General features: G+C 44.7%; 1 long non-coding RNA gene across 1 annotated transcript; it reads right to left on the reverse strand.

Annotated features, from left to right (window-relative positions):
• Positions 1-1641: 1641 nt before the first annotated feature.
• Positions 1642-5305, reverse strand: LOC137298558 (uncharacterized). The gene is made up of 3 exons (XR_010957756.1): positions 5080-5305; positions 3876-4016; positions 1642-3354 (listed from the first exon to the last, which is right to left on the reverse strand). It is a non-coding gene; the product is annotated as an uncharacterized lncRNA (long non-coding RNA).
• Between the last annotated feature and the right edge of the window lie 3405 nt (positions 5306-8710).

Below are 8710 nucleotides of genomic sequence, written 5' to 3' on the forward strand. Positions count from 1 at the left end.
GTACAATCCCAACTTAACCCGCATGCGTTTGAGAACTACTCTCAAATAGTGATGATAAAGGCGTTTGTGGATAACACTGGGGTTAACACTGCATCACTCGTTATTTACACATGCAAAGGCTAGTCATGTGTTCCAGTGTAGAACACGATAGTTAGTGAGTGAGTTTAGTTTACGCAGCACTCACCAATATTCCAGCGATATGGTGGCGGTCTGTACCAGACAAGCCAGCGATCAAAAGCACAAAAGCATCAGCCTCAGCATTTTGTGTTTAGCTTCCTGAGTCTGTGGCTTGATGTGGTCAAAAGTTAGCCGGTTCATGTTGACCAGAAATTGTTTAAAGGTCCGACTTTAATCACGTGTACATAGAATGGCTGTTGGTAATTCCCTACCACCACCGAAACACACCCACCCACACCCACACACCCACCCCTTCCCCCCCACCTCCCACCTAACACACACGCACCCACACCCACACACCCACACACCCACCCCTTCCCCCCCACCTCCCACCACACACACACGCACCCACACACACACACCCACCCCTTCCCCCACACACACTCGCACGTCTGTAGCATTCACTCGCTATTTGGTATACAAGGAACAGCTCCGAAGTTTCCATGTCTGTGAACAATACCGATTGGAGCAAGCATTCACTCGCTATGTGGTACACAAGGAACAACTCATAAGTGGTCAGTTTCCTAATGTAGGGAGAGAACAGTCTGACCGGAATTAAGTACAGGAAATGATACGCTGTTGAGGACAGATGGCCGCTGAATATCTCAAGTAGGGTGTCAAGTGGATGTACGAAGTTGAAATAGTTCAGTACGTTTCATATGTATTGCTGAACGCAACCTTAACATTTGTTCTGTAAACTGCCCAGTGTTTTTACTCGATATTTTAAAGTTGAAAGCTCTTAAACTGATGTGACTGGAACCCTCTTCGTGTCTGTGATTTTCCTGAAATAACGTTTGAACTGACTGGCTGGCTGACTGAAGGTACTTTTACGCCGCTTTAGCAATATTCAAGAAATATCACGGCAGGGGACACCAGAAATGGGCTTCACACATTGCGCACCCATACGGGAAATAGATCCCATGTTTTCAGTACGTTTGAAGTGAATAAAATCAAATTCAAGATTTTACTCTTATACATGAAAATCTGCTCATCCACCACGGCCAAATACGGACAGTCTGGGACCTGTGAAGGTCCGGGGGTAAAATAGGCCTTCAGCAACCCATGCTTGCCATAAAAAGCCGTTTGTGCTTGTCGTAAGAAGTGACTAACGGGAACGCTGGTCGGGCTCCCTGACTTGATTGTCATCTGCTCCCAGTTAATCGATGCTCATGTTGTTGATCACTGGATTGTCTGGTCCAGACTCGATTATTTACAGACCGCCGTCATATAGCTTGACTATTTCTGAGTGTGGTGTAAAACTAAACTCATTCACTCACTCACGGACAGTCTGGAGAACATTTTTCATGATTGACCCCAGGATGACCATCTACCTCCCAGTTCTTGAGAACGACAGTACATTGAAAACACTTGCAAGCATCCCCTATGCTTAAATACCCAAATCCTGCCTTCGACATTTGACTAGGACTCTATGTCATTTGAACAGGCCAGTACTGAAAGGAATTCGCCCGTTCTCGCTTATATTGCTACACATGCATGTATTCTAACATAACGCTTATTTATATTGATACACATGTACGTATTCTAACATAAGAAAGTCAAGATAAGAGATTATTATACCGAGGGAAATTTGTTGCACATTGTATAAGTTAACAGATTATAAATAAAAATAACAATTAGGTAGGAACACAGACAAACGACAATACACATCTATATAGATAAGAAATGAATTTTTTAAATACACCCAGTACATAAGTGTGGAAACAACGTTAGAAGAAAAACTTTATGAGGCCTGCTCGTTGTAAAATTTGATACTAGTTGGTATGAAAGACTGACGGGCACGCTTGGATTTGAATAACGGCAAGCGGAGACGACGTCCAGAAGGCAAAAATTCAAATTTGTAATGTAGGCAATGGTCGGAATCATTCATAATTTTTTTTTCACTTTTTAAGTACTTGCCGTTCGAAAACTACACTAAGAGATTCTAAGGGAATTCCAGATATTTTGCTGGTATTAACAATTTTGAAAAGTTTGTTTTTGTTTTGCGCCGACAGGCTTCCATACCAGCATATAAAGTTATAAGTTAAAATACTTTGGATAAAGGTTTGGTAAAAGGCTCGCATTAGTTTTGTCGATGGAAAACTTCCTAAACTGACGGAAGAAATACAGCCGCTGTTGTCCTTTTTTGTAAAGACGATTGGTGTTTTCCGTAAACTCATTGAGAGGAAATATACAAAAACAAAAAGTGTAGTTGAGCATGTAAAGTGAATGTAACAGCCAGCTATCATTTGGTACGTCTCACAAACTGAATGCTGTACATAATTGTAAGTCTTGTTTCTGTATTCTGCAAGGGGTCATCAAACATGGCAGACTCCATCCTATGGTAGCTGAAGAAAGACGACGTCCTCAGATCTTCTCTATTAGTCATGTGTAATGTCCGTACAGCCTCCCCACTTTCTCTGTCATCCCTAGTCTGGTCTGGAATCTCCTGGGGCTTCTCCTATCTGTTGTCCTGGGCCCCGTTTCACAAAGCTCTCATAAGCCTAAGATCGTGTAACTTTTCTCGTAGCAATCGTAGCTCTTGTGTTACAGCAATGGAGGTACAATGGCTACGAGAAAACTTACTTGATCGTATGCGTACGTGAGTTTTGTGAAACGGGTCCCTGGTCTCCTCCAGATCTTTGTCAAACGGGTATTGCTGGAGGACAGCAAGCTGGAGCAACGCAACTTGGTCCAGAGGTCGATACTATACAGGAGTTGTGCCCAGTCTGACGAATAGTGCAGATTCAGCATGTTTTTATATAAAAAACAACAACTCTAACACGTTTAACTTAACTTCGAGTGTATCATAAAGAGAATAGGTGCCAAATAGCCGTCCAGTTCAACATGACTGCGTCATGAAAGATTCAAAATGACAATTTATTAATATTTTGGTTACTGTGACGACATGTTATTCTGGACAAGTGATTCAGTCTTTCCGCAGCAGATATCCAGAGAACTGAGACCATACACCACCTCTCAGTGGGGCGTTAGACCTGTCATACGTCTTTCTCACAAGAACGTGGTCTCCCAAGTTCAGATGAATGATAACACTCATAGTCTTGGAGCTGTAAAAGTGTTGAATGGTCAAGACCGACTGTGCCGATCCCTGTTTCTCCAGGATGAACTCAGAAGTGCCGTGGTTCGTTGTTTCAAGCTGGCATTTCATCAGATAGTGACCTACCGAAATACATTGCATAAATTGTAGTTCGCCCCTAAATATATACTAGTACACCGTTGATATTTTACTAACAGTTTTCGGGGACAGAACTTCTGAGTTCATACGTGAGTGTTAAATCTTGGTTTTACTACGACTCGAAAGTTAAAGTTTTACTACGACAGAAAGGATTAATGGTCAGTCTGCATGTGGATATCTGTTGATATTTACCCCAAGCTAATAATTACGGTGGCCAGTAGAAATGTGTTCTCCAGTGACATTTTACTCAGTGCGCTTAGGGCTAATTCATACAGATAGAAGGAATTCTTTCGATCCAAAGTTGTTGTTTTTTAACTCTGTATTTTTATTTTTTTTTAAACCAACATAACAACAAAAATTATATCTAAAAATTCTTTAGGTGCCGTTTTTTAAGGACTTCCTAGATTTTATGCCAGATTTTACAATCGCTGTTCAGGTATCAATCACGATGGCACGTAAGAACAAGCTCATTGATACAAATATGATACTGAAGTTGGTACAACACCTGCAAATGGAGCATGGAAAACCCCGGATGAAGGGTTATACCCTGAACCATAGTTGGCCTCCACTTGGCTAAATACGATGGTACTGCGAAGTCCGTATGTAGTGTCACTAGGCAGCATTGCCCGGAAGTATACTAGTGGATCTGAAATCAACACGATACTGAAGGACTTATCACGTATAAATGGCCACACCGCATTTGAACTTATATATGACTATCAAATTTTAATGTGTTCTCATACGTTATGTTTGTAGTAGATGTATATTAACATATTACTTAGAATTCCTTTCTTCTCAAGCGCACATTTCTCGCGTGCAAGAAGCAATGTATTTCTACAACTCTGCATGAACGTGGTTTTGTATGGTTACTCGGACAGATCGGGACATGCTGGAAATAGATTACTTAAGTCTACACACTTTTCTGAGACTGACATCGGAGATCTATTAAAGAAGAAGATCCATGAGGAAAAGAAAAAGCGAGAGAAGTACAATTAAAATCCTTCTAATTCATAGCAGAAATGAACATCATTGCACGTGTATTCAATTTTTCAATTAAGAAATATATACTTACAATAAAATGTTGAGCGCCATCCAGTAATTTTGCCAATATAGGTTGTGTGATAGAAAATCTTTCACAAAAAACCCAACCAACTATAATAATTTGGTTTAGTACTTTTCAGTTTAGAAACAAAACCATTATTGAAATGATGTTTTACTGTAAACAGGATGTGAGCGCTTTTGGAAAACAGGCATTTTGTTTTCCTCAAACAAATAACCTTGTTTTGAAAAGTGAAAATCAGAAATGATATGATCATATGATTGTCATTTCTCACAAGTAAAACTAAAGTTCAGTAGTGTTATATAAGCAATATAGGAATAGTCAATTGCTTTAAAATGCAGAAACATTCTATCTTTAACACTATTTCCCTTACAAATGATTATGACATCCCTAAATCAGTCACTAGATGAACCTCCTCTAAATATGGATTGGTCCCCCCAATCATTTTAGCCGAACATTTCCACAGCATCACATCCTAGTTTTGAAACAGGCTGCTTAACTTTTTATTCTGGGTATACATGCATAATTCAATTCATAATGAGCACGTTCTAGATAAAGGTAGTCTACTGTACATACCCCACCCCACAAATCACAGTCACTGTAAGTTTTATCATCAGTAAATAAGCAGGTTTTAACAGTCATAACATACCTCTCGCCTGCACCGTGAACTGTATCCACGAACTCGCCACCACGCAAAGGAATACGTATAAAAAGAGCTTCATTTTGACAGCAACAGACAAATCAATTCACGACACCACTGTCATATATGTTGTGTCCTTAAACCCACAATGGTCCACAATGAGCATGAACAGTCATTAGTGGGCGGAGTTTATGGCAACATAAGCTCCGCCCGCTAATGACTCTTCATCTTAATTGTGAGCTTTAAGGGCCGCACATACGAGACGTGATTTGTAGCTCACCTTACATACTGCGTTATGTGGGCATTATCACAGAGTCACACATTCCTTTCTGAATATTATGTGAATATTATCACTCACAGAGACTGTTGCCTAGTGTTGTCCCAGATAGAGAGTCGACGAGGATTAAAACACTCAGGAAAAGCTTGTTATCAGTTCAGTAACGTTCACAAACATCCTCTTCTCGGAAAGTTTTGCACCCGTCCCTGAGGTAAATATTAACTATTTAAATGATAATTTATGCTTGCCACTAAAGGCGATTGTGCTTGTTGTAAGAGTTGACTAACGGGACCGGCTGGTCAGGCTCGCAGACTTGGTTGACACATGTCTACGGTTACCAGCTGATCTATGCTCATGCTTATGATCACTGGATTGTCTGGTCCACACTCCATTATTTACAGATTGCTGACATGGCAATGGCAATATTCAAGTCACATGGCGGCTGTCTGTAAATAATCGAGTCTGGACCAGACAATCCAATGATCAACACCATGAGTATCGATCTAAGCAATTGGGATACGATTACGTGTCAACAAAGTCAGCGAGCCTAACCACTCGATCCCGTTAGTCGTCTTCTACGATGAAGACCAGTTCTAACCCGGATCTTTATGGGTTCGAATAAGCATAAGCATAAACATCTGGCAGCCATCCCTCAAGCAGTGGCAGCGGATACTGGGCCTCATGACGTCAGTCCAGGACCTGACCGTCAGGGGACGGCTGATCCTCTGACCCCCTCAGGTGTTCCTCAACGAGCACGTCAGGGAGGCCCACTGTCTTCACCCAATAAGTGTCCCACGTCGCCTGGTGACAGGTGGACGACAACGTGCTCAGAGAAGTTCCCCCGACCAGTCACCTGTTCGTGGACGCCTCCACCTAAGGATTGGGGTCGGACCAGAAGGATGGAGTTGGATACCATCCGGCTTGCCATCCTCCACTGGTCCATTCCCCTCACGCGCCAGATCTTACTGGTTCACATGGACAGTTCGGTCGCAGCCTGGACGATCAACTGTCAAGGTTCCACCAGAACCACTCCTCTCCTAGACCTGACACTCCACCTGTTCGAACTGGCAGACAGCATCCATGCGGTTCACATCCTAGGATCCAAGAACGTCCTGGCAGATGCCCTCTCCCAACCGTATGCGGCTCCTTCAATCGACTGGCAACTGAACCCGTGGTTGTTTTAGTCCCTCTGTCTCCAGGCTGAACTGCCAGCTCCCGATCTATGTATCCCCAGTGCCGGGCACAGCGGCCTGGGTCCTCAATGCACTATCGTTAGAGTGGGAAGGGATGGACGCTTATGCTTTCCCTCCCCAGCGATTCTAGCGCAGGTAGTGGCCAAGCTTCAGACCACCAAGTCCACCTGCTTCTGGTGGCTCCCATGTGGCCCTCTCGACCCTGGTTCGTTCCCTTTCACAGACCCTGTCTGCAGGAGCCTGTTCGGATACCTGTCCAGAGGGACCAACTCCTAAGCAAGCCAAGTGGCCAGGTTCACGAAAACCCTCAGGTATTTGATCTGCACACTTGGCTCAGGAAGAGCGGATACTCCAAGTGAGTAGCATGCGCCTTGGCTGCCTCACAGAGGAAAACCACTCAGAAGCTCTACGACTTCCAGTGGGACTCCTTTTCCTCCTTCTGTGCGGACCACATCATTGAGGAGGATGCTGACACTCTGAACTAGATAGCTGACTATCTGGTCCACCTGCGCAACGCCAGAGAGCCAAAGGCCTCGTCCATTAATACCAATCTGGCAGCCATCATGTCCGTTGTAAGGAAGAGGTTGCCGGGACTGGACATTTTGGTACTGATGGAACTGATCAAATCTTTCTGACATGCCGAGGGCTCCTGAGCGGGATATGGCGGTGGTCGTTGACCACCTCAAGTCAGATTTTTATGAGCTCCTGGAAGAAGTTCCCCTCCTCCGCCTCACTGTCAAAACCACCTTTCTAGTGGCCATGGCCTCGGCTGCCCGAATATCGGAGCTTCACGCTCTTCGGGCAGACCTCCTGAGATTCGAGGAAGCAGACGGAGGGTCTGTGTCCCTGGGTCTAGCCCCCGACTTCGTCTGCAAGAACCAACAGACGGGCGAACTGGGATGTACCTTCCGCATCCCTTCTTTAGGGTAAAAACTGCGTAGGATGGAGAGCTCTCTCTCTCTCTCTCTCTCTCTGCTCCGTCAGGGCTTTCTGGGTATACACCGACTGCACCCGCTCCCTCAGACAGGGGCTGCAGAGGCTCTTCCTCTCCAACTCCCAGAGGAGTAAAAGGGAGATTGATAGGAAAGCTCTTGAGCTCTACCTCGATCAGCCATCATAGAGGCCTAGAAAGGGTCAGGACAGGCCACTTCCTGCTCGGACCAACCACACGAGATATTAGGGCCGTCTCGGCCACCATGGCTTATCACCGCAACGTTGTGGGTGTGGTCATCATGGCGGACTGCTTCTGGAAGTCTGGCTTGGTGTTCGCCAACCACGAAGATATGGCGGGCATTTGTAGACTAGGGCCCCAGGCCTTTGCCCAGCAAAGAACAGGGGCTCCTCACCCTTTGAATCGGCGCGGTGCTCCTCCTCCTTAGGAGCCCTACCTTTCATTGCCTCTCGAAAGGTCCCCACCTTTTTTGTCTCAAAAAACAATTCCATTGCTTCTCTCCATGCCTTTGGTGTTGAGTTGTCTTTTATCGTGTTGGGTTTCCCTTCCGGGGTTGTCGTCCGCTCCCGTCTTCTTTAGCTCCCCTCAGGGTTTCTTGGGTCTTCTTTACGTGGACATGCACAGGCAAGATCTCGCGTCCTCCGCCCCTGTGCTATTCTGGACAATGTTGGCTTTCTTACCTGATAAGTATGTAAAAAATATAACATTTTTATTACTTACCTGGGAGAAAGCCAACTGCCGTGAGTTCCCGGCCAGCCTCCCCTCCTGAGGGTTTCATTGCCTGCCTCGCAGGGTAAGGGAATGACGTGCATAGGTCATCACGAGACCTGGGTGACCTACCGCTCATATGTTGACCTCGCGTCCCTACTTTGTGTAGGGACTGTGTTATGAGAGAAATTGAGTAAGCGCCACTCAAGTGAGTTAAGTATAAAAAATGGCATTTAATCAAATGTTATATATTATAACTCTGTCTCTAACTGCGTTAAGTGACTTGCAAACGTTCAATGTGACATCGTACTATGCCGGTTGCGAGGTCACGTTGGTAAAGGAGGTAAGACAAAGGCTGATGCGGCAGCTAAAGCAGCTCTTGACAAGCCCTCATCTCCACTGCTGATCCCGTACAGTGACTTCGAACCCACTATCAAAGGTCATACTCTGGACCTCATGCGAAAAAGGTGGGACACCCAGGTAGGAAGAAATAAACTTCGTGAACTGCAG

This window comes from Haliotis asinina, chromosome 10 (genome assembly GCF_037392515.1).
Source record: "Haliotis asinina isolate JCU_RB_2024 chromosome 10, JCU_Hal_asi_v2, whole genome shotgun sequence".
Taxonomy (NCBI): Eukaryota; Metazoa; Mollusca; class Gastropoda; order Lepetellida; family Haliotidae; genus Haliotis; species Haliotis asinina.